At 43.2% G+C, this 27,469-nt stretch overlaps 1 protein-coding gene across 7 annotated transcripts in view; it reads right to left on the reverse strand.

The window, feature by feature from the left end:
• The window catches only part of LOC133059341 (spermatogenesis-associated protein 31E1-like), a 41,188-nt gene extending 14,020 nt beyond the window's left edge, over window positions 1–27,168 (reverse strand). Inside the window, exons 1-6 of one of the 7 annotated variants that reach the window (XM_061146319.1) lie at window positions 26,592–26,685; window positions 26,028–26,061; window positions 19,569–19,673; window positions 15,801–15,935; window positions 14,289–14,468; window positions 13,542–13,679 (exon numbers count right to left, since the gene is read on the reverse strand). The gene's annotated coding sequence lies outside the window, so the exon portion shown is untranslated. Of the gene's footprint in view, window positions 1–13,541; window positions 13,691–14,288; window positions 14,469–15,800; window positions 15,936–19,568; window positions 19,674–26,027; window positions 26,244–26,419; window positions 26,460–26,591; window positions 26,686–27,148 lie in introns of those variants that run through there. The other 6 variants (XM_061146321.1, XM_061146323.1, XM_061146325.1 and 3 more) reach the window with 6 other exon arrangements.
• Window positions 27,169–27,469: the final 301 nt, after the last annotated feature.

Genomic DNA, 27,469 nt, shown 5'->3' on the forward strand with positions numbered 1-27,469 from the left:
AATGAAAGAATGCTAGAGAGGAAGAGGACAACACCTGCAAAATATACAGAAGACAATTAACTAAACAGTTACAGAAATCCCTACTGATCAATAAATAAGATAAATGGATTAAACAGTGGTTGAATGGTTTAAAAAAGAAAGAAATAAAAAGACCCAACTTGCAGTTATCTACAAGAAACTCATTTTAGATTTAAAGACATATATAGGCTCAAAATGAAGGGATAAAAAAAGATACTCCATGCATGTAAATAGTAAGCAAAAGAAAGCAGGGGTGGCTACTCATATAAAAGAGAAAATAGATATTAAGTCCAAAATTGTCTCCATAGAAAAGGAACATCTCTGTATTTTAATAAGAGTCACTTCTACAGGAAGATATAAAAATTATATATGCATACAGCATCAGAGCCCATAAAGGTAGAAAGCAAATACTGGAAAACAAGAAAAAAAATTGATTGCATAAAGTGGCCGTAAGGAACTTCAATTATCCACTTATAAAAACGGATAGAGAATCAGTAAACAAACATGCCTTGAAAACACTATAGATCACATGCTCCTTACAGACATATTTAAACATACCACCAAAGAGCAGTGCATATACATTCAAATACACAAGCAACCTTCTCCAGGACACTCAATAGGCCACAGTCAAGTTTTAACAAATTCAAAAAATTTGGTTATGAAATTACTATTTCAAAATAATTACTAATTAATTAATTAATAATTAATAAATTTGAAATAATTTAGGTATCTTTTCTGACCACAGTAAGATGAAATAAATCCCTTAAGAGCAAGAAAACAGGAAAATTGAGAAATATGTGGAAACTAAACCATACAGTCTTTTCCCCACTTGTGGTTTTACTGAGGCTTAACTGACATTGACCACTGCATAATTTTAAGACATACAGCATAATGATTTGACTTACATACATCAGGAAATGATTATCACAAGAAGGTTAGTGAACATCATCTCATATGGATACAAAATAAAAATAAAAGAAAAAAATTTTTCTTTTGTGACGAGAACTCTTAGGATTTACTTTCTTAAACCTCATATATAAAATACACCAATTTTAACTATATTTATCACGCTGCATAAAAGCTTTTTTTTAAAAAAAATTGGGTCAAAGATGAAATCAAAGGGAAAATGAAAAAGTATATTGAGACAAACTAAAATGAAACACAACACACTAAGACTTATGGGATGAACCAAAAGCAAAACTACAGGAGATGTTCATAATGATAATTGCATACATTAAAAGGTAAGAGAAACTTCAAATAAAAAATTTAATTTTATGCCTCAAGGAACTATAGAAAATGAAAACACTCATCTCACATTTAGCAGAAGGAATGAGACAACAGAAAAGTAATAGAAAATATAAACAAAACTAAGTAGTGTTTTCTGGAAAACATTAATGTGACAGACTGTTAGTTAGATTAAGATGAAAGAGACACAAATCAATGAAATCAGAAATGAAAAAGGAGGCAATACAAATGATGCCTCAGTAATAAAAGAATCATTAGAATCGATCATAAATAATTATGTCAACAAATTAGATAACCTAGAAGAAACAGATAAATTCCTAGAAACATACAACCTATTAACACTGAATTGAGACAAAATAGAAAGTCGGAACAGACCAATAACAAATAAGGAGACAGAATCAATAATATAGAAATAAAGAAAATTCAGGGCCATATGACTTCATTGGTAAGTTTTACCAAACATTTAAAGAATTCAGACCAATCCTTTTCAAGTCCTCCAGGAAAACTGGAGAGCAGGGAACACTTTTAAATTAAGTCTACAAGGCCAGCATTACCTTGATATCAAAGTCAGAAAAAGACATTACAAGAAGATTATAGGTCAATATCTGGAATGAGCACAGATTCAAAAATCCTCAAAAAATGTTAGCAAAGCTAATTCAAGAATTAATTAGAAGGATCCTACTCCATGATTAAATGTGATTTATTCATGGGATGCAAGAATGGTTCAAAATAACACAAATCAATCAACATAACACACTACATTAACAAAATGGGGAAAAACTCATGATCATCTCAATAGACGCAGAAAAGGATTTGACAATATTCAACATTCTTTCTCAGCAAATTGGGTACAGAAGGATCACACCTCAACACAATAATGGCACATATGAAAAGATCACAGCAAACATATGACTCAAAAGTGAAAAACTGAAAGCTTTCACTCTAATATCAGGAAGAAGGCAAAAATGCCCACACCCACCACGTTTATTTAACACAGCACTGAAAGTCCGAGCCAGAGGACTTAGGCAAGACGAAGAAATAAAATGCATTAAAATCAGAAAGGAAGAAGTCAAATTGCCTCCATTTGCAGATGACATGATCATATATGTAGAAAATCCTAAAGTTTCAAAAACAACAACAGTGACAACGGTAACAGAAACCTTCAGAACTCATAAATGAATTCAGCAAAGTTGCAGGATGTAAAATCAGCATATAGTAGTCATTATATAAAGCAATCAACTATCCCAAAAAGGGTATTAAGGAAAAAACACCATTCTGAATATAAAGAATGAAATGCTGTGCTATGCTGCGCTTAGTCACTTAGTTGTGTCTGACTCTTTGTGACCCCATGGACTATAGCCCACCAGGCTCCTCTGTCCATGGGGATTCTCCAGGCAAGAATACTGGAGGTCCATTATGCTATCTCTCCAGAATACAACCTCCTCACCTCTCTCCCAACATATAAAGAGAAGGACACTATATATGTATATCAATCCTCACCCTGAATATACAAATATATTACCTACTACCACACACAGGTATAAACACCCTAACAGTCTTCAAAGAAATACATTTAAATACGCCCAGGACTCCATACATTATGAGCACTTTCATAATTCATGCACCTAATGATGGACACATACAAATCAGTATACACAAGTAAGACAGATAGAAATATCTCCAGGAAACCACTTATGAAAAAACTTCCATATACCAAATGATCCCTAGCTAGTAGAAGCCAGCTCATACATCTGCATATATTAACAAATAATCACTTCACCTATTTCTAATATATATAAATGAAGTTTACCAACTCCCCGGTATAAACCTGAAATCTCACCTTCTCATCAGATATACACATAATAACTTCTCAAAATATGTAAGCCTAGGTGGCCCCTACTGAAAAATAGAAATCAAAGCACTAGCAAATATTCCTCCAAATGGCCATTCCCATTGAATACACACACAAGCTCATTATACACACAACTCTCCATAAGCCCCAAATATAACCACAATTACCCACTACATTGCAAATATGCAAAGATATGACTATATACATATACTCTGTTTCAAATACATACCACACTACCTGCATATGCTTATGCCACATTCCCAAATTCTCACACAGAATTAATTCTCCCATCATGTAGAATACAGAAACATATAAACACAAGAATAAACAACATCTACCAGCCCCTAAAAATAGCCACAGACTTGCCCCCTACACAGCAAAATATATATAGATGGCCCCATACAAAACTCCTGAAATCCTAGAGGGTGTATGGGGGGTCCCTCTCTGGGCTGAGTGTTGGTCTGTCGAGGTCTCTGTGGGGTTATTGGGGGCCCTGTGCTGGATCAGTGTGGGTGTATGGGGGGTCCCTCTCTGGGGTGAGTGTGGTTCTGTCAAGGTCTCTGTGGAGTTTTTGGGGGCACTGTGCTGGGTCACTGTGTGTATATGGGGGGTCCCTCTCTGGGGTGACTGTGGGTCTCACCCACTCTTCACGGGCCCCTCCATTGCTGTCCTCTCTGCACTTCACGGCACGAGAAGGAAGGGACTCTTCAGGTCAGGTTTCTTGCTGTTCTGTCAGTGTCCTTTCTGCGTCATGTCTCCAGACGGGAATCTGAGTTCCAGATCCCCCAACTCAGCGCTCACCTCTTGGTGCCTCTGAGAGGCCCTGGCAGCAGCCAGGCTCAGGATCCAAGCTCTGTGCTCCCCTCTCCTGAACTCTCGAGGTCACTCGATGACCTAGGACCCAACGCCTCCCCTCAGACCCTGGCTGAGCCCCCACCACTGTGCCCACCGTGGGGGATGCGGTGCAGAGTCAGGACTAGACTCCAGGGAGGAACCACAGCACAAGTAGGCCTGTGCCCACTGCCCCCACAGCCCCGGGTCTGGTCCCACATGTGGGGGCCCTGACAGGCATGGAGGAAAGCCCGTTCCTGCCAGCTCCTGGATCAGAGGCCCCCTTCTGGAGGGGGACTGTGCACCAGGGCAGTGTCTGTGACATAGAGCCCCGAATCTTTCTGGAGAAATGCTCGTCTCCCCGCTTTCCAGCTTGGATGAGCCCAAGGAGGAAAGCTGATGGCGTGTTCATTTTCTGCAGGTCCCTTCCATGCATGCTGGGTGACACATCCTGGCTGCTGGTGTCTTCCACCCCGGCCTCTGGAGTGAGTAAGACTGAGTGCAGGTGAGACGTGCTGTGACTCCTGAACAGCCCCTGGGCCTGTTGAGTCCTACCTGTACCCTGGGAGCCCCCTTGGGCCACACATGTAGGTAGAGGTCACGGACTGTGAGTCTGTCCTGAGTACCCAGTCCTGTAAAAGCTGATTGCTACAGTGGGGAAAAGTGAAGCTTCTCTGCTTGAGCTTCTGTTGCCTCTGGGAGCTTGGCCCTCTGTTGAGGGCCTCCAGGTGGCCTCCCTCAGACAGGTCCGGGGAAGTACAGTAGAGGGGAGGTTCTGGAGTGATGCCAGCATGAGCCACCAGGCCCCTCACTTCTTTCCTCTGGCCCTGTGGACGGTGGTAGGACACCAATGCTCCTTGGTAAATGCACCATCTATGGGCTCCCCTGCCACTAATATCCTTCCTCTACATCCCATCCCAGCCAAATCTGGGAGAGAAAGGGGCTTTCAGGGCAGCAGCGTCTCCCCTGCTGTGACTCGGGGGTGAGGCTTGTCCCACCTCTGGACTCCCCTCCTTATTCTGACATGGGAGTTTGTCCCTGACACTTCTTGAGCCTGAGGGGAATTTCAGCTTCTGAACACACCTCCCCTACCAGCTGCACAATGTCCAGGTGGAGAGACAGTAGGATGGAACTGAGCAAGATCCTGAGAAGGGGGAGGTCTTTAGGTTTAGTTCACTGTGACATGTCCTAAATGCTGTTGCTTGTTTCTCTAATGCTGGTATTATGGAAACTGAAGGCGCAGTTTCAGAACCGGGGTGAGGGTGAGTATCCATGCTGGGGTCACCCTCCCTCCACGGCCCCATCCCATCTGGAAGTCAAAGCAGGCACCTGGGAAGCGTGGACCCCGATGCCTTCCATCTCCCTCAGTGAGGCACCGACAGGCCACTACCCCTATTCATGGGAAAAAAAAAAAAAACATTTATTTCATGCAACAAAATTTCTGGTAGGAAGAAGCCTTTAGCACACAGAGGATGTGCTAACATTGGAGATAAATGTATTTATCTGTATGGCATGCATTTTTTTCTTGGAGGAGAGTTTTCCTACCCAGAATGCTGTGAAAAGCATGTTGGATTCACTAGAAGAGCTATATTTCTGAGGAAGACCATCCCTTGCACAGTGGAGGGAATGGCCTGGGGCCCGTGTCACTCGTGAGCCATGCTGGCAGACTATGCCTGGAGGGGGACCTGGCTCCCTGGGTGAGAAGGCCCACTTGCTGTCCCTGGGACTGGTCCACTTACTCTTTTTGGAAAAGCTATGGCCCGTTGGGGTGGCTTGGTGATAACGGGGTGTATCTCTCCTCATTCTCCTTTCCTCTTGGTAAGACAGGATTCTGTGGTGGCAGCAATTGCTGAGCCTTGAAAACACATTCCTAGGTCACACTGGTATAGCCCATAATGAAGCATGCAGTGGGATTGTGTCTGAGAGTGCTGGGTGCCATACTGTGGTCACCTCATTGAGGTTACGTTCCATAGCAAATGGGCCTGAGGTGAGGAGTGCCGAGCCACTCGCTTGCTTCAAAAATCCAAAAGGGTGGATCAAATCTTGCTCCATTAGAAGAAAGAAAACAGCAATTGGATGGATTTTAAAAACAGTCGTTAGGCTGTATCGCGTTAGGGTCCCCAGAGAGAAAAATGTGAATTTTGCCCCCTAGGTTCGGTATCCAGGTTGACACACAGGCTGTGTACCCACAGGATCCAAGAATGCTCCAGATATACCTAGGCTTACTAGACCTCTCTTACAGAGGAAACGTGATGGAACAGAGCTTTGAAAGTTGTTTTGATTCTCCCTGTGAGTGTGGGACACGTTCACATGGTCACGGCCTCTGGGGATATTGCCACTGAAAAATGAACTCCAAGTAAGTGCTTCCAAGCCAAGTGTGACTCTCAGCACCCAGGATGCTGGGAAGCCATCTTCCTCCAAGGAGGCAATGGCATTAAAAGAGAGTGTTTTCTAGCCTCTATCTTACAGGAAAGGCTTTGCCTCTAAGACGTGAGACCACACCCACCCCAGGTCTGTTTGCAGGACATAATTGCAGAGTCAGGGCCGTGTATCTCCCTGCACTTCCCAAGCCTTACAAACACATCTCTATGTCACAGTCATACTGCTCATGAGGAAACAGGCTGCACGAGTGTGTCTGAGAGTGGTGGGTGCTATAGCGTGTTCACCTCACTGAGGTGGCATTCCACTGCAAGTAGGCCCGAGGCGAAGAGCTAAGACCTGGCAGCTTGCTTCAGAAACTGCAAACGGTGGAGTAAAGCTACCTCTATCAGAAGTAAGAAAGCAGTAATTGGATGGATTCTCAAGCAGTTGCTAGGCCACACTGCATTAGGGATCCCCAAGAGAAGAATGTGAATTTTGCCCCCTAGGTCCTGTATCCAGGTTGACACACAGGGTGCTTCCCCAAAGGATCCACGAATGCTCCAGATAAACCTAGGATCACTAGACCTCTCCTACAGAGAAAATGTGATGGAACAGATGTTTGGAAGTTGCTTTGACTCTCCCTGTGAGTGTGGGAACCCTGTCTCTGCTCACGGCCTCAGGGCACCTTGCCACTGAAAACTGACCTCCAAGCAAGTGCTTCCAAGCAGTGTGTGAATCACAGCACCCAGAATGCTGGGAAAGCTATCTTCCTTCGTGGAAGGAAAGGCATCCACAGAAAGTGTGTCTTCATGCCTCTCTCTTGCAGGAACTCATTAGCTTCAAAGACATGAGACATCCAGGCCTGCTCCTAGCACCTCAATTATAATCAGGGCCGTGTGTCACCCTGCACTTAATGAGGTTTACAAACACATGCCTATGTCATAGTCATACTGCCCATGAGGAAGCAGGTTGCAGGAGTGTGTCTGAGAGTGCTGGGTGCCGTACTGTGGTCAACTCATTGAAGTGACATTACACAGCAAATAGACTTGAGGCAAGGAGTTCAGAGCTGCCTGCTTGCTTCAGAAATCCCAAAAGGTAGAGCAAATGTAGCTTTTTCCGGACTAAGAAAACAGCAATTGGAAGTATATTCAAGAAGTTGCCCAGCCACACATGTTTATGGCTCCCTGAGAGCATTCTATGAATTGTGCCCCCAGGCCCGATATCCAGGTTGACACACAGGTTGTGTCCCCGAAGGATCCAAGAATGTTCCAGACATACTTAGGTTTACTGGATCTCTCCTACAGAGAACACGTGATGGAACAGACATATACACGTTGCTTTGACTTTCCCTGTGTGTGTGGGATCCCTCCCAAAGGAGGATTTTGCTTCTAAGACGTGAGACATCCAGGCCTCCTCCAAGGTCCTAAATCCCAGGTCAAGGCAGTGTGTCTCCCTGCACTTTCTGAGCCTTGAAAACACATTCCTGGTTCATACCGGTACTGACAATGAGGATGCAGTCTGTGCGGCTCTGTCAGAGAGTGCTGGGTGCCATACTGTGTTTACGCCATGGAGGTAACATGTCACTGCAAATTGGCCCAAGGCGAGGCGTTGTGAGTTGCCCACTTGTGTCATAAATCCCAAAGGGTGGGTGGAGCAAAGTTAGCTCTGTCAGAAGTAAGAAAACAGCAATTGCATGGATTTACAAGAAGCTGCTAGGCTGCACCTCTTTAGGGTCCCCCAATAGAAAAATGTGAATTTTGGCTCCTAGGCTCTGTATCCAGTTTGAACGACAAGGTGTTTCCCTGCAGGATCCAAGAATGTTCCAGAAAGACCTAGGCTCACTAGATCTCTCCTACAGAAAAAGACATGATGGAACAGACCTATGGATGTTGTTTTGATTTTCCCTGTGAATATGCGAACCCTCCCAACATTCAAGGCATCAGGGGACTTGCCACTGAAAAATGACCTTCAAGCAGTGTGTGATTCTCAGCATGCAGGATCCTGGGAAAGCTTTCTTCTTTCAAGGAAGGAAAGGCATTCACAGAGAGTGTGTTTCCAGGCCTCTATCTTGCATGAACCATTTTGCTTCTAAGATGTGAGTCCTCAGTTGCTGCTCTGAGTGCCTAAATTCCAGAGTCAAGGCCATGTGTCTCCCTGCACTTTTCTACCCTTGAAAACAAATTCCTAGTTCATTCCGCTATGGTTCCTGAGGATACTGTTGCGGGAGTGTTTCTGAGAGTGTTGGGTGCCATGCTGTGGTCACCTCATCAAGGTGACATTCCACTGCTAATTGGCCAGTGGCAAGGAGTTGTGAGCCACCTGCTTGCTTCAGAAATTCCAAGGGGTGGAGAAGAGTAAAGTTAGCTCTGTCACAAGTATGAAAACAGCATTTGGATGGGTTTTCATGCAGTTGCTAAGCCACACCAATTTAGAGGCCCCTGAGAGAAAGATGTAAATTTTTCGTCCTTGGCCTCTATCTAGGCTGACACGCTTGGTGTATCCCCACAGGTTCCAAGAACTTTCCAGACGGAACTGGGCTCACTAGATCTCTCCTACAGAGCAGATGTGCTGGAAGAGACTTTGGATGTTGCTTGGACTTTCCCTGTGAGTGCGGGACACCTCTGAATGGGCAGGGCCTCAGGGGAACTTTCCACTGAAAAACGACCTCCAAGCAAGTGCCTTCAAGCAGTGTGTGGCTCTCAACACGCAGGAGGATGGGAAGGCCATCTCCCTTGGAGGAAGGAAAGACATCCACAGTGAGTGTGTTTTCAGGCCTCTATCTTGCACCAACTGTATCACTTCTCAGACAGCAGACCTCCAGGCCTGCTTCGAGGGCCTATATGACAGAGTCAGGCCCGTATGTCACCCTGCCCTTACCAAGGCTTGCAAATACATTCCTAGGTCATAGCGGTACAGGCCATGAGAAAGCAATGTGTGGGAGTGTGTTGAAAATGCTGGGTGCCATACTGTGGTCACCTCATCAAGGTCACCTTGCACCTCAAAAGGGCTCCAGGAGAGGAGTTGGGGGCCACCCCTTGCTTCAGAAATCCCCAAGGGGAGCAAAGCTAGCTCTGTCATAAGGAAGAAAACAGCAATCGGATGGATTATCAAGAAGTTGCTAGGCCGCACCGTGTTAGGGCTCCCTGAGAGCAAAATATGAATTTTGTCCCCTAGACCTGGAATACAGGTTGAAACAGGGTGTGTCCACACAGGATCCAAGAATGGTCCAGACAAACTAGGCTCACTAGATCTCTCTTGTAGAGGAAATGTGATGAAAGAGACATTTGGATGTTGGTTTGACTTTCCCTGTGAGTGTGCGACCCCTCCAAATGGCCAGGGCCTCAGGGCCCATTGCCACTGAAAAATGACCTCCAACCGAGTACTTTCAAGCAGTGTGTGACCCTCAGCAGGCAGGAGGCTGGGAAAGCCATCTTCCTTCAAAAAAGGAAAGGCATCCACAGAGAGTGTGCTTTCAGGCCTCTACCTTGCAGCAAGTATTTCACTTCTCAGACATCAGACCTCCAGGCCCGCTCCAAGGGCCTAAATTATGCAGTCAGGCTCCCTGCACTTTCTGAGCCTTGCAAACACATTCCTAGTTCAGAGTGGTCCTGCCCATCAAGAAGCAGGCTCCGGGTGTGTGTCTGAGAGGGTCAGGTCCCATACTGTGGTCACCTGGTCGAGGGCACCCTGCACCTCAAATGGGCCCCCGGGGAGGAGTTGGGGGCTGCCCCCTTGCCTCAGAAACCCCAAAGTGGGGAGCAAACTATCTCTGTCAGAAGGAAGAAAACAGCAATTGGATGAATTTTCAAGCAGTTGCTAGGCCATAGCACGTTAGGGCTCCCCGAGAGAAAAATGTGAATTTTGCCCCCTAGGGCCGGTATCCAGCTTGACACACAGGGTGTGTCCCTGTAGGATCCAAGAATGCTCCAGACAATCCTAGACTCATTAAATCTCTCCTGCAGGGGAAACATGATGGAACAGTGCTTTGGATGTTGCTTTGACTTTCCCTGTGAGTGTGGGTCCCCTCCCTAGGTGTAGGGCCTCAGGGGCCATTGCCACTCAGAAATGACCTCCAAGCAATGCTTACAAGCAGCGGGTGACTGTCAGCACGCAGGAGGCTGGGAAAGCTATCTTCTTTTGAGGAAGAAAAGGCATCCAGAGAGAGTGTGTTTTCAGGCCTCTATCTTACAGCAACTGTTTCATGTCTCAGACATCAGACCTCTAGGCCTGCTCCAAGGCCCTAAATTCCAGGGTCAGGGCCATGTGTCCCCCTGAATTTTCCGAACCTTGTAAACACATTCCTAGGTCATAGCAGTACTGCCCATGAAGATGCAGGCTGCAGGAGTGAGTCTGAGAGGGATGGGTTCCATCCTGTGGTCACCTCCTCAAGGTTACCTTGCTCCAGGCGAGGAGTTGCGGGCCACCCCGTTGCTTCAGAAATCCAAAAGGGGAGAACAAAGCTAGCTCTGTCAGAAGGAAGAAAAGAGCACTTGGATGGATTTTCAAGCATTTACTAGGCCGCACTTCATTAGGGCTCCCCAAGAGAAAAATGTGAATTTTGCCCCCTAGGACCGGGATCCAGCTTGACAGAGTGTGTCCCCATAGGATCCAAGAATGTTCCAGAAAGACCTAGGCTCACTAGATCTCTCCTGCAGAGGAAACATGATGGAACAGACGTTTGGACGTCGCTTTGACTTTCCCTTTGAGTGTGGGACCCCTCCCTAGGCACCGGGGCTCGGGGGCCACTGCCACTGACAAATGACCTCCAAGCAAGCGCTTTCCAGCCGTGTGTGACTCTCAGCCCACAGGCGGCTAGGGAAGCTGTCTTCCTTGGAGCCAGGAAAGGCAGCCCCAGAGAGGGTTTCCAGGCCTCTATCTTGCAGCAAGTGTTTCACTTCTCAGACGTCAGACCTCCAGGCCTGATCCAAGGGCCTAAATTGCAAAGTCAGGGCTGCGTGTCTCCCTGCACTTTTCGAGCCTTGCAAACACATTCCTAGGTCATAGCAGTACTGCCCACGAGGAAGCAGGCTGTGGGAGCGTGTCTGAGAGGGCCAGGTTCCATACTGTGGTCACCTGGTCAAGGTGACCTTGCACCTCAAATGGATCACAGGTGAGGTGATTCGTGCTGCCCCCTTGCTTCAGAAATCCCAAAGGGGGAAGCAAAGCTAGCTCTGTCAGAAGGAAGGAAACAGCAATTTGATGGATTTTCAAGCAGTGGCTAGGCCACACCACGTTAGGGCTCCCTGAGAGAAAAATGCAAATTTTGCCCCCTAGGTCTGGTATTCAGCTTGACACACAGAGTGTATCCCCGAAGGATTCAGGAATGTTCCAGACAGACCTAGGCTCACTAGCTCTCCCCTGCAGAGGAAACTAACACAAAATTGGAAATCAACTATATTGCAATATAAAAGAAACATCAAATTTAAAAAATGAGGTTGCTCCCATGCCTTCAAGGAGCCTCAAAAACCCGGCCTACAGCTGCCTTCGGAATGCAGCCGCTACAACCCTGTCCCTGACTCCCTCCATTCCCTCATGAATCCTGCCATCCTTCAGTTTTAGTGGACAAGCGTGTACCTAAACGATAGTAACTGACCCTCAAAATGAGAACTATCAACAAATCGTTTGCAAAAATGTTCTAAGTAAATCATAAATAGCAGATGGAAGATTAAATCAAGAAGAGTTTGGGTAAAGCTCACCACTTGAGTTCCAAATTATGATTGTATTAGAAGTAGATGCCTTGAAACAGTTGAGAGGCTATAAAAATAAATGATTCAATGCTGAAATGTTTCCCAAATTAATTCAAATTGACATGAATAAAAATAAAACTATCCCAACAAATATGACAAATACCTCCAGTACACACCACCACTTGCTAGCTTTAAAAACTATACATCTGATCCCTAACCTGTGCAGCTGCCCTACAATAAGAGCCTTAGCTCTGTACATATTTAAACAGATTTCATTTTGTGAAAAGTTTTTTTCTTGAGAATATGTTACTGTTCTAACATCTTAATAGTCAATTACAAGAATTAAACCTATTGACAGCTGCACTAAGCACTTCTACAGAAACATCAGTTAGCTCATCAGCTATAACGACTCTGGGAAGGAAGAAGCTAGAAATATAATAAGCAGCAGGTCTTCCAACTCCACCTGTCCTCGTACATCAGACCACGGCCACTTCTCTGGTGCAAACACATCAACACAGAATAAGCCTCTTACTTCACTCACAGTGCATACACAGATGGTGATAGGTAAAACTTGGAGAGCTCTTCTTAGACAACCATGAGATTATTTGCTGCTTCCATAACTTTCAATACCTTTTTGTAATGTCTAAGATAGTAAGATAGGGTGAAAGACAATGAAAAACACTTATTAATTATCACTAAATACATATGATGTCATATCTATCACTGTTTTTAAAAGTTCCTTGTACTAAAATAGGACCCTACATAGAGCAAAGCGTTAATTTCCTCACAAGAAGGACATCCAAAATATGGTCTCTGAACTGCCTGTACTTTTCCTCCTTACCAACAGTGGAAGTGATAAACGACCCTAATGATTTATCAAGGAAGTGAAATCATTACCAAAAATTAAGAGTATCTATTGTTAGTAGCAAGAGGTATGGTTTTTTTGGGGGGGATGGGGTAGGCAGAACTTTTATAAGTTTATTTTGAAGAAGTTACTTTTTAAAGTGTTCAAAAATGTTTTTACAACTGATCTTGCAGTTTTCACAAACTGGAAAACTAAATGACGTGCAAAGGCCGTTGACAGGGCGCTGGTTACAGAAATGAGAGTGGAGCCAGGAGCGGACTCTGACTGAGACACGGAAGGTGAGGACGGGCATGGAGCGGCGCACACGCTCCCCCCAGAGCAGAGGGACTCGGCTGTGCAGCGCTCGCGATGGCGGAGCACACGCCATCCTCCTGGCCTAAAGCGCAGAGGAGGGTGCCGGCTCCTCTGATACCGTTGCAATAATTCTGAGATCAATTCCTATGGAAAATATTAAAGGTCTCTCCTTGGAAGAGGTCATCGTATGTCCCTACCTGACTGCTGTAGACAAATGGATCTGAATTACAGATATTACTTTATCCGACACATGAAAAATGTCATCCCTCCTCAAAATATAGATGTATAGGCTTTCACAAGCCTCTACATTTTCTATGGTACATACTCTTTGTTCATAAAGTACATACATACATAGATACATACACACATAAATGAATACAGAAAATACCTAAGAGTTCATTTCCTTATCAGCCATTTCTTTCTGCTTTTCTTTGGCAAGGTGATTGGCCAGGATTCCCTCCTGTAAGCTTCTGGCATTCCGTTCTCCAGAAAGCTGCTTCTGAGCGTCATGGTACACTTCCATAACCTGGAGAGACACTATATGAAGTTTTTGGGCCCATATCATGAAAAGAAAAAGAAACAGTTAAAAGTTTAGAAGCAGAATATAAAATATATAAAACTGTTTAGAGGAAGTAGCCTTTTCAAGCACAAGAATCTTTATCTCACGTGATTAACTTGGATCTTAATTTAAATGTCTGCTAAATTTATCGCAGAGCAAAAGCATGCAGATATATTATTGTGAAAGGAAATTTCTTTAAAAAGCATTTAACTAGTTCCTTCACAGTCTCAAGCCAAGTTAGACTGTATTTTAACATTTAGAAACCCAAAATTAATACATGGATTGGAATTAAGAAGATTATTTTGTCTAATGTATCAAAAGTGCCAATCATTATGTTAATAATTAACCTCAAGTTATATCCAGTCCTCCACTCAGAAAACACATACATAGCATCTGTTAGAAGCCAAGAATAGTAAGAAACTAATCACTTAAACTACGAATGTCACAGTTCATACCTAGGTTGGGATAACACCTTGTTTGAAATCTAAATAATACATATTAAATAAATGGGATATTATAAATAATATTGATGAAATGGTGTTAGAAATTTGAAATTTTCAGCAACGATTACGCTACCTGATTCAGATCATTTCTCAGTCTTCAGTTCCATCTAGTGCTGTGAGAGTGAGTTCAAGTTGCTGTTTCATTTCAGCTTCTTTACTATATTGGTCTTCCTTTCTTCTTAACTGCTCCCTAATTTTTTCATATAACATGTCAGCATTTCTTCTATTCTCTTCTTCTTGCTTTAAGGTCAATCTGCAAAATTTATAGAGCCCTTCTTAAAAAAAACATGAGACTATTCACTGCTGCAGTAACTTTCATTCCCCCTTCACAATGTTTAAAATAGTAAAATGATGGGAAATACAGTGAAGAACACTTAATAATGATCACTGTTTTCATGCAGAGGATTAAGAAGAAAACAGCATAAATTTTTTTTCTGTCTTGAGAAAAATGGCTACTTCATACTTCTGTGGGTGGAAATGAAAAGTAATCTAAACTTTCTAAAGAATAGTTTAGAAATATGGATCGAAGACCGTTTCTAAACGTTCTCATATTTTAACCAAATAATACACTATTATTAAAGAAAATTAATTCAAAATAATTAGAAATGTAGAAATGAATCTGTAGAAAAGATGTTCCTTGTAAGATTAAACATAATACAGAAAAGTGAAAAAGAATCGAAAGTCAATCTGTTGAATTGTGAATGAGGTTTCCGTTATGGTGGACTCCTGTATGATCATGAAAATGATGATTTGGAAAAATATACATTAAGTCATTACAAGCATTCACTGTTAAGAACTTATATTATTTCCATGAATTTCACACTCCAGAATACTAACGACATATTCTCCCCTGTAAAATCCCAGAGGGTAAGTTAAAAATTATAACACAGCTAGGTCTCTGCAGTATTGAAGTAAAGAACAGTTCATATATCGCTTTAAAACTAGGATGTGCAGTATCTCAAGCTGCCAAGCTCTTGTTGCCACTCCACTTTCTGATGCCCTAACTCTGATTCACTTCTTTTCTCTCGGACAGTTCTTTCTATAGCTCACGGACCTTATTTTCCAGTTTTTAAATTTCTCCTCTAAGTAGTTCACAGTGGCTTTTTTAAAGTTCTATTTATCTTTCACATGAAAGAATTGCATCCCGAATTTTCAACAAGCTAACACAATCTGCAACAAGAAGAAAACACATAGAAACAAGAAACACACTGATGTGAGTAATTTTTGAGTATAAAGGACTGTGACTTTCATGTCTACTCCTCCATACACTGAACAAATATTGAGTGTCTATCAAGTGGAAGACATTATTCTCCTGGCTCTTGTTTAGCTTGCAGTCTAGTAGAAGAGAAAGAGAAATGAAATAATGACATATATATGTATATATATAAAATTATAAATTCAGGTACAGTAACAATGATCATAGGCTCAGCGTACACACTCACTTTCACTTTTAATACAAAACATATCTATAAGATGCACAGCACTGTAATATCCATAGCTCTAGAGCAGTCCTAGGCAAGGTGAGCATGTATTACTACACTATACACAAACAGGCTTTGTACTGATATTTACACCACGGTCCTACCTTTATACCTCAAGCCAAGCGGTTCTACTTGCAATGTGGAAATCTCAGAGTGAAGACATCACCATCCTGGGAAGCACTTTCAGATGACTGAGTTCAGTCATTCAGGTAGCTCACATCATTAATCTGTGCTTTGACCTACATATAAACAATACTGTTTCACAATGTCCTTAAAATATTTATAAAATATACTAACTATACAAAGGTGATAAATAGCTCGTCATTAAATGAAAAACAGACACTTCTTAAAAGGACAGATTTTTATCAAAATGATAATTTGATCAATAGTGTTTCTAAATTAAGTTCTCAAAGTGTATGTCTCTACAACATATGAAGATTTTCTGTTTTGACACTATTCCTTTTACAAAATATTTTTTACTAGGATGATATTTTTTATAATTAACTTTTTTATTATACCTTATTCTTTTCATTAGATGTTTTCTTTGCAGCCCTAAAATAACAAATGATTCTTTTCAGGCTAATATTAAATATTTAAAAATACAAACAATATCTAAACTTTGGCTTTTTACATAAGACCTTTGCACTGGGAAGTAATTTTTTACTAAAAGATTAAACAATGAATAAGAGTGGCATTAATGGACAAAGAAAATATATGAATAATACTAATAAAGCATTGAATTTAGATCAAAGGAAAAGGAAAAATATAACATTAGTTGTGTTATTTGATAGGAAGCAGTATACCAGGGTTTATGGCAGTTGTCATTTTCAATAAGAACTACCTTTTATGGCAGTGAAACCTATCTTGGAGTTTTCCTTAATTCCTTATAAGAAAGAAACCCATTTTTAAGAAAACCACAATAACCATGATATTAGCCTTCTGAGGACTTCCTATGCAACCACTATGCATTATGATCAGCACTTGCCATATCTGAAGGCACTTTTGATCCTCACAGTGATTCTCGAAGAGAGGTAATGCATGAGGTCCTCTACACGGGGAAAGATGGGGTACAGAGAGACTGAGGACCGTGTCCAAGCCCACAGCAGGTCACCAACAGACCCAGAGTTCAAACCCAGGAAGTCTGGCCTCAACACTGCGGCTCCAAAGCGTGCTGAGAAAGTGAGATTTAAAGAAGTCTTTCTAAGTAATATCATAGCAAATGAATCTATATTATTATTCCATGCCTACCAATAGCTATAAATAATTAATGATTTCTGAATCTTAGCATATTTCTAAAAAAATCAAACATCTTTCCATGTAGGCAATATTGGAAATCTACTTGCAATAAAGACTTGCTTTTTGGAAAGAAATTCATCAATAGGCATTCATGTAACCATTCTGCTCTTTCTTCATGCATCTGACATGCACTTATTGAGCACACAAGATGTGTTAACGACACTCTTAGTATGGGAAGCATGGTTTTAGTAATTTAGAACTTTATTATCCAAAAATAATGATTAATGAAAGATTGTCAATAGCTTTTTCTACTGAATATAAACAAAAATTTCCCCTTTTCCCAGGAATCTATAAACAAAATGAAGTTAATATGATGTGATGTTTCAGAGTACCTTACAAAACCGCAGCTACTCACGATGATACGATCATCCAGAATCACCAAGGAATGATTAAATCCTATTCAGTATAGCCTAAGGGTTTGTATATTCATGATTCTATAATTTTTAAAAATCTATGTATGATAGAATTAATTGAAGCAATCATCTCCATATTCAATTACATAAGGATATTACACTTCAGAACCAATGAACAAGCCCTTACCACAAAACTATATATGAACAGAAGTACTGTGTACAATTAGTTTACTGTTAATAGCTTAAAGATAATGTCATACAATCAATAAGCTTTCTAACACTGGAAATGGAAACAAGATTCAACTCAATAAACACGTCCTCTGCTGGCTCATTTCTAGTAGCATATATACACTAAAAGCTCCCCTCTGAATATAAAATAGGAAACTCCTGTGAACTCCCTATTCCCCTTCAGTTACCATCCGTTCTCCGCTGCCTGTCCCAGGAAATAGCGCTTGTACAGCTGTTTACGTGTATTTGCTACAGTTCAGCTGCCAAGGGGACGACGCCCTGAAATGACTTCTGGCCAAAGGCCCTCGTCCTCACCTTACCCTTTTGCGGTTAGGTGAAAAGTAACTTGCCTTACCCGAAAATAGGAGAAAAACCTGAACTCAAAATCCAATTTTGTCCCTGTTTGTTTGAATTAATTCATGTATATTAAATCTACCAAAAATGAATTAGGAGATGATTTTTAATGTTATAAATGCTGGCTTCCCTTAAAAATATTTCCTCTCACTATATCTTAAACAAGGAGTCCCTACAGCACATTTGAAAGCTTTTTTTTTTTTTTTTTTTAAAGGACTAATATTTGGAGAACAGACAAACTTTATATTATGAGGAGCCAAAATCTATTAACACCAATCAGAAAGAGAAACCAATTCCTAAATTAATGCAAAGTATATATAATGATAATGTTATACATCAATACATATTATCTGCTTAAATTCAGTTATGTGTGTACTCAGTCCTGTCTGACACTTTGCATCCCCTAGGACTGTAGCCTGCCCGGATCCTCTGTCCATGGGGACTCTCCAGCCAAGAACATGGAGTGGGTTGCCACAACCTCCTCCAGGAGATCTTTCCAACCCAGGGATTGAACCCAGATCTCCCAACAATACTGGAGTGTGTATCCTAGCCTTTTCACCAGGGGAATTTCCTGACCCAGGAATTGAACTGGGGTCTCCTGCATTGCAGGTGGATTCTTTACCAGCTGAGCTACCTGGGAAGCCCCTACATTCAGTTATATTAAATCCTAACAGCCACCGATGAAAGTGGATAAAGCATTTTTAATAATATTTACTGATTTCCCACCTGGAAATGAAATAAACTATAAAGTTATTATTTGTACCCTAACAACAAAGGTCCAATCTGGAAGGTTCAATACTTTTAATAGGCAGTTGGGCTGATTCTATGATCCACTCTGTTGCTGAATGCTCATCCCTAAGTCCATCCTTAAGGAGGTCAGTCCTGAGTGTTCATTGGAAGGACTGATGTTGAAGCAGAAACTAATACTTCGGCCACCTGTTGCGAAGAGCTGACTCATTTAAAAAGACCCTGATGATGGGAAAGACTGAAGGCGGGAGAAGAAGGGGCGACAGAGGATGGGATGGTTGGATAGCATCACTGACTCAATGAACCTGAGTTTAGGTAAACTCCGAGAATTGGTGATGGACAGGGAGGCCTGGCATGCTGCAGTCCACAGGGTCACAAAGAGTTGGACATGACTGAGAGACTGAACTGAACTGAACTGAAGTCAACTATGCTGAGATATCAGACAGAATGAATCTTCAGTCTTGGCATCAGTGACTGGCAATTTCAACAGAAAACCCTGACCACGGGCAATGATTTCTCTCTACACATATCTAGGTCAGGGACCATCATTGTCCTATTGTTCATAAATTCAACTCTTTAATCCTATGATTTGGTATTTGATCTCACCTTCTTTACCATGTAAAGAAATTATAAAAATGGAAGAAGTAAACAGTAGTCAGGAGAGTTTATTTGCCTCAGTTCCAAAGACAAGCTATAAATTACAGTAGACTCTAACAATATTTTAAGTTTTCTAATTGAAGTGCTATAAAAACTTAAGTGATCATCTGTTGATTCTAAAAGTCTACTTTTGAAAGGTAATTTTCTTTGTTATGAACTTGGTTGCAAACTGTATCATGTTGTTAAAGACTAGAAAATAGTATTAAACCAGAAATTTAAATTTACACTTTCACATACCTGTGAATGGTTATTTTCTTCTCCATCAGATTTTTCTTGTTCTTCCTCTCATGTCATTTCTAAGTCTAGTTCTGCTGACAAATCTGTACGTTTTGTTAAAATTACCTAGAATATTTAGATAAAAGACAGAATATTTAAAACATAGATTTAAAACATTGCATCAAATGACAGCTTATACCAATCTTAATCTTCAGCTGAATATTTACTTCTTTCAGAAATACTTCCAATGATCTAAAACTTCAAGAAACCTTTTGGGAGATACCAGAATTCATCAGGTTACAGGCACACAAACATCTCAAAGATTCATTCATAAATTCATCCAAACATCAGTGAACAAAACAATCAGAAACCAAACAAAATTTCAAAATACTGGACAGACACATAAAACCACACTATCTTCTCATCTCTACTTCATAGCAGGACATTTATAACAACATGACAAGCTTCAACTGCAACATTATTCATGGTTTACAAAATTCCTGTTACTTTTTTTTCCTTTTTTGAATTCCTTAAATTGAAATGCTTCTTTCCCAACAAATTATTTTTCACCTTTTAAGGCTCAGCCTGCTTTGTAAACTTCTCCTTGATTATAGCTGTTTATTCCCCAGATAAACAGGTATCTCTTTCCTAAAGTTCCTTAGGACTTTATAGAGTTTTCAAGTGTATCTTCGTCACCTGAATGTAAGTTATTTCTTCACATGTCTACCCTCTTGGCTCTTAGACTGCAGAGGACAAGCTCTTAAACATCACCCTGGTATACATAAGTCTTCAGTTCTTTTATTCAATAATTATTTGGGGGGGTTCCTGCTCAGTACTAGACACTGGAGTTTAAAGAGAAATGTAGACAAAGGGGGTCAGGGATGGCTTTTCGAGAGAGACTGCCTGAGTGCAGACTTCGGCAGTTCACGGGAACAGCGGGCAGGAGAGGGAGCGCACAGAAGGCTGCAGCAAGACAGCGACAGAAGCGGACAGGAGAGGCTGAACATTTGTCCAGAGCGCAGGGACGGGTGAGGGGGCGTCAGCAGCAGCTCAGGATTCCAGAGCAAAGGACAGAAAGGGCGAGAGATGGAGAGTCAGGCACAAGTCAGACTATGAAAGCATCACCCGTCGCTGTAAGATGTCTACATATTAATGCGATTTGAGGAGTGGTTTATGGTCACATGTGCTTTTAAGACAGGTGACTGTAAACACTACAGGGGATGAATCTGACGGGCATACAAATAAATGGAGGCAGAAGAATCTGAAGGCATTAATAAAAAAAAAAAAAAAAAAAGGTGATGCAGGCCTATACTGGGGAATGGTTCCAGAAATATTTAGGATATAAAATGTTCTAGGTCAAGTACAGAATAAATCTATATGAAATCAATACATGTACAAATCCTGGGACCCTAAATGAGTAGACATTGCTGGTTACTCTATAAAAGATAGCGACTGAGAAGAGACTGAGAATCTGCATGAACTGTCTGAAGTTGCTTCTATTTATTTCGTGGTTTTCCTATGTCACTTCTTCCAGTGTTGAAAGGATTCAGGTAGGTGATTTATTTGAATTTGTGCTTCTTGGACCTACTAAGCTCACTGAGAAATAAGAGGAAACAAGTCACTTGTAGAGATGTAAGCACACACACACACACACACACACAAACACTTTGAGTTGATAGCTTGTAGTCACTATTCTAGGAGATAACTGAGAATCTTGTAAACGCAAAGGGAAGTTCTATAGGTGAGGAAAGAAAAGAAAAACCAATAGGAGTGAAAAACGAAACAGTGTATGATTTCTTACTATAGCCCTGATTGTATGACAGATTGAAGGAATTAAATTAATTGGTATTCATGGACAACATGTATTAGATGTGGTTACTCAATAGACTGGGCATCCCAGTAGAATAAGAATTGCTTTTCTATATACTGCTTTTAAAAGATACAGCACTCCTTAAAACCAACATTCCTTCCGAACTATTAATTCATTACAAATAATAAAACAAGTTGATATATTAGACAGGTACACCTGAGGAGGTACTATGGAGCAATTTCCCATGCCTCCCATTATCACTGGGAAAGCCAAGTCTAAAATATATAATGTCATAGAAAACACAAGAAATATTTTAGCATTTGGATTCAGAGGTGCTCCTGCAGTCATACTGAATATAATTTATAGCTAATACTTATGAATTCAGAGCTATGCAAAAATATGGCTACGAAGCCACATTTTGAGAAGGCAATCTCTAGATGTCTACCTAGGTCTCCCAACTAGATGCAAAATTCTAAATATAATCCTGCTACCCACTCTCAGGTATGCTACATGATAGCCTAAACGAATTTACTTTCTCCTAACTCTCTTTGTCATGGATTCTCTTACTATGGTCAGAGGAAGAATGCAAACACCTTTCTAAGAAATACTGTTTGGCTGCAGGTTGCATAAAAGCAGTCAGCACACAGTAGGTTTTGCCACAACATCTAATTTTGGAAATGTCGGTGCCCAGGTGGCCCAGGGCTGAGTGCTCTGGGCTTCCTCACTGCCTTGTTTGCTTTCTCTGTGTTCTGGCAGCTGAGACTTGCACAGCTGATGGAGCATGTGATTCCCTACCAGAAACATCACTCCAATATTCACCTTTTCTTTATCTATTAAGGTTGTCAAGGGAGTGTGTAATTTCCCTGGTCCTATCTTGTCACAGCAAAAATTTGAAGCAACAGACGTTAAACCTCTCGGTGCGTCACAGCTTTCTGAATGTGTTATAGCTCCATGTTACAGCTCAGTTTTATTTGGAAAATACATCCTGGAGGTGTGAGGGCATGCTGACGCAAAAGACGCAAAGAGAAGAGAGGGTGAGAGAGAGAGAGAGTCAGAGCCCATACGCATGGGGGAGACACCCCCGGCCCTTTGGTTCCTCTTTTTAGATGTTTTTTTCCTCCCCATGGGCTTCCCCATGTAAATTGGGCCAGCCAGCAGTACTGTTTGTTCTACCTGAGGTCCTCACTCTGGTCCTCGGACCTTCCTTTGTTCTATCTTTCTGGGCTCTACCCTTCCTTGTCTTTCAGCCACCGCCGTTCTGGACTCTTTTTTCCTATTCTAACTACCTAACGAGGTCATCTGTTCCAATTTTGTGGATGCTGACTGATTTTTGGTCATTGGTTGTGAAATCAACAGACACTGATCATCAACTTGCAAATGCCTGGCTCTTTGACAAGTCTCATTATTGAGGCTCAAACTAGGAGAATCCCAATCTGAAAAATCTGAAAACAAAGTCTCCATTTATTAGAATGTGAGTAAGAATACAACTCTGACTACCTCCTACAAACTCTTATGTCAGAGAATCACTTCCACGTCCTCCTCTCCCCTCAAACTCACTACTCCTTCACTGCTTATTGTATCTTACACGGCACTGCCATTCATGAAGAGATGCTAACTAGTGTGTCTCATTTTTTCTACTTTTTACTTTTCTAGTATGACTTACATCGATTCACTCAATCTGTTCCCTATTCTGTATTCCATAAGAACTATATGAATAATTTAATTGCCACAAAATTATTAGATATTAAAAATCTTGCATGTTTCAAAATCAGTGTAGTGTTTATTGAAAATGACAACTCTAGCACTTAGGGAATGAACCCTATTCATCTGTTTTGTTTGAAAACTTAGTTTGGTTTGCTACATCATGCTAATGCTTCAAAGGATTTCTGTGAAACAACTGCCAAAAACTCAGTTATCTTAAATAAAAGAAAAAGAAAGTCAATGCCTTCCATATTCAAATTAATCTACTTCAAATAACAAATATCAATACAACATATACCTTTGATGCCTGAGAGTTACTTAGAGTGGCTGGGGTTTCCCCTACTTCTAGCACCACCACCCTTCTCCCCAACCCCCAGTATTCTCTGGAGCAACAACGATTTTATCTCTTTTCAATGTAAATACACTGAAGCCATCTAGAAGGAATTCTCTCAAGTGTCCTCATCAACTCCAAACTCACCTCCCTAAGGACTTACTTTCTTCCTTTCCTCCTTTCACTAGAATCTCTCTTCTCCAAAGGGTAATCTCTGGATCTGTGGTCTTAATTCTTCCCCCTTTACAGTCTTTCTATGGATCATCTCCACCACTTCTTTTTCCCTTTGCTTAACAATGGTATCTTACACCTGTAATTGCTACTTCAACTCCTTGCTTCCCTCTGGCTATAAACACGCTCGGAAAGAAAAACAAAATAATGCTTTTTCTTGATCCTGTTATGTCCTGCACTATCCAATGCTCTTCTTCCAGATGTCTCTAAAGGCAAGGCTATATCCTTGCTACTCAGAGAGCTTGCTAGAAACACAGAATCTCAGACCTCCTGCTCAGCAAGTGCACTTCCCACAAGGTCCCCAGGCAACTAATTCAAATGTGAGAAACTCTGGTCTACACTGAGTCTGCTTCTACATGACTTCAAATTAATTCTTATAAAATCTTAGCCTCCCTCCAAACTGATACTGCATTAGAAGTTGGAAACTTTCCAGTGGACACTGTATCAGCTTGTAGGTTCCCTGATCTCCCCATCACGACCCCTGCTCTCTCCTTTCCAGTTCTCTTGTTTTGGCCTACGTGACACCATCCTATAAAGAAGTAACATTTCATATGACATTAATTTGCACACATTTACAGATGAGTACCTATGCCCGTGTTCCTGCACAGAGGCTTACACACAGCTCTGCATGCCCAGGGACCTCAATCCTGAATGCCTTCTAACAGCCAAGAGAACAGTAAGATGGGGAAAACTCTGAGTTCTTCTCAGACAAGCTCACTTCAAATTAATCGCCCATGCCAAGCATTCTCCCTTTTACTAAAGACCTATCTCATTGCTTGCCACCTTCCCCAGAGACCCTTGCTTCCATCTCCTTCACTTCATTTCCTCCCTGTGCCCTACGCCTCCCTCATCTTTCATCCCCTCTTTCCTCTTATTTCTCAACCTTCCTGAGGTTGTAGAATATCTTGAAACAGATTTTTTTTTTTCCTTTTGGCCATGGATCAGATGGAATCCTAGTTCCCTGACCAGGGATCGAACCTGCACTCCCTGCATTGGAGAGTCTTAACTGCACAGAGTCTTAACCATTGGACCAGACCACCAAGGAAGTCCAGGAACTCATAACTTAGCTCCTTAAATGGCAATCTCAATTTAATCTGTGGCTGACACCTGGTAAGATACACTATTTCCCTCCTCATCTTTTTCGTCACTAGATGTCCAACAGGTGATTTTCTCTGGCTATTAGAATATGTCAGCAGTCCCAGTTTAATTCAACATTCTGTCAATGAGTTTTCTATCAAATCCAGTTCTTCTGGATTTGTCCATTTAATATCTTTTTTCCTCTTTGGCCAGCAGCTCCAGATAAAGGATCCACATACTTCTGTGGAAGGCTCCCATAGATACTCTGTTAAAATTAATACTCAGGTGCTTGAAGATTTCCTAAACCCTTTCTAAGAAAATATCCTACTTTTAAAAACTGCCCACATTTAACCCGGTAAGACAGGTTTTGCCAAGATCCCACAGCTGGTAAGTGTCAGAACCAGGATGCTGACTTCAGGCACAGTGCTGGATCACCAGGCAGCAGCCGCCTGCAACGAAGAGAGCAGGCCCTTCCTATCTCCTTCCATTGGTGCCACCTTCAAACAGGGCAGCCTTACTTTCTGTCTCTTCAACTACGACTGCCATAAAGGTACTCTGCACATCCAAAATGCTTCGTATTATTAGCATGGAAGTGAAAGTCGCTCAGTTGAGTCTGACTCTTTGCGGCCCCCTGCACTATATAGTCCATGGAACTCTCCAGGCCAGAATACTGGAGTGGGTAGCCTTTCCCTTCTCCCAGGGGATCTTCCCATCCCAGGAATCAAACCGGGATCTCCTGCATTGCAGGCGGATTCTTTACCAACTGAGCCACCAGGGAAGCCCTTGTTAAAATATCACTAAAGCAAACTGCTGTTGTCATAAGCCCACATATTTATCACTACCCCCCATGCTTTTGTGTCTCTTGAAATGTTCCTTGCAGATCAACTAGACAATCCAAATGCAGTAATACTTTCAAGTTTCAAGAACTATCTTTTCAAGGCCGAAGAGGTAAAAAATCAAACAAAGAAACAAAAAAACCCCACAATTCAGCCTGTTTCTGACCCTCTCTAGCAGTTTTACACACACACACATGCACCAAAGAAACACACATGTGGCTGGCAGGCTGGGACTGACACACACACTACACACTATTGTGAATGAAACATAACTAACGGGGGCCAACTGTACCGCACAGGGGACGCCACATTCTGTGACAGCCCGTATGGAAAAAGCGTTTCTAAAGAGAGCTGATACACATATAGACACATAACTGATTCACTTCGCTGCACAGCCAACACTGAGACAATATTGTAAATCAACTCTACTCCAATAAACACGGAGGGGAGAACAGAAGGAAGAAACAAACACAAACATGTGGCTACAGACTGACCTGGAACAATGCAGCAGTTTTTAGATAAATGTCACTTCAGAAGCCAAAGTGTTGGGTAGGAAAATCAGGATATTGTCATTATCCTCAAATTAAAAACAAATAGGAGCCCGGCGGCGGCAGGGCCCAGGCACTGGCCAAGCCCACCGCTGGCGCCTCGCACCTTTCTCCCGGCTCCCGCCGGGCCCTCGCGGAAGGGGCCCGGGTTCCACGGCCAGCTGCCCGCCCCTCAGGCGAGGACGACCGCCCGCCCTCCCGGCTCAGGCCGGCGCCCGTGTCCCAATGGCAGGACCCCGTTTCTGGCTCACACGCCCCCTGCGGTGCGGGCTCGGCTCGCCGCTCCCACGTTCCCAGCTCACGCTCCCGGCTCCCCGCCAGCCAGGCTCGCCGCTCACCCGCCGCCCTCGCCCCGGTGCGCCGGCGGCGCTCCCGCTCTCCCCCGACGCCGGCCCGCGCTCCCCGGCCGCCCGCCCCGCGCAGGCGCCCGCCCGGCCCGCCGCCCACACGACCCCCGACCCCCAGGCGCCGGCCGCTACTCGCCGCTCACGCCGTCTGCGCGCCGCTGACCTCGCAGAGGCTCGGCTAAGCTCTCCGCCCGGCGCCTGCGCCGAGTTCTGCAGAAGGCCGTGGAGCCGCCCGGGAGCTGCCCCGCGCGGCCGAGGGAAGGCTGCCTGAGTCGGGGCACCCTGAGGGCGGGGGCGGGCGGGCGCCTCCCGGGCCGCTCCTCTGGGGCTGCACAACCGCGAGCGGGATGGCGGTTGTGCTTGCGGTTCCACTCCGTGGCTGTGGGCAGGTCGGTTTCGGTGGCTTCCCGCGCGCGGGGGTCGCCGCCATTTCCTCAGCGCCCCCCCGCCCCGCTTCCTGGAAGCCGCTGCGCGCGCGGGCTGCGCGGTGGGCGTCTCGCCCCGGTGACGCGCGGAGAGACCGGGAGACGGGCGGTTGGAGCTCAGGTGCGAGTTACCCCGCAGAGGTGGGGACGGGGTAGCCCGGGCCTTAGGGCCGCGCCCTGAGGGCTGCGGTGTGGGTAGCCCCCCGGGGCCGGCCAGGCAAACACCCTCCCCTCCCCGCCGCGGAAGGGCGGGCCGCAAGGGGGCTCTGGGGCGGGAGGTTCGCTCTTCACTCACAAGGCTTTTCAGAGGAGCCATGGGATTTCTCTGTGTTTAGATAGCGGTTGCAGTGCTTATGGCTCATCTGGTAAAGAATCTGCCTGCAATGTGGGACACCTGGATTCAATCCCTGGGTTGGGAAGATCCCCTGGAGAAGGGAAAGGCTACCCACTCCACTATTATGGCATGGACTGCCACAGAGAGTCAGACTGAGCGACTTTCACTTCACTAATTAAGGGGCTTCCCCGTATTTAAGGGGCTTCCCTCATAGCTCAGTCGGTAAAGAATCTGCCTGCAAAGCAGGAGACCCAGGTTCGATTCTTGGGTTGGGAAGATCGT

This window comes from Dama dama, chromosome 7, assembly GCF_033118175.1.
Source record: "Dama dama isolate Ldn47 chromosome 7, ASM3311817v1, whole genome shotgun sequence".
Lineage (NCBI taxonomy): Eukaryota > Metazoa > Chordata > Mammalia > Artiodactyla > Cervidae > Dama > Dama dama.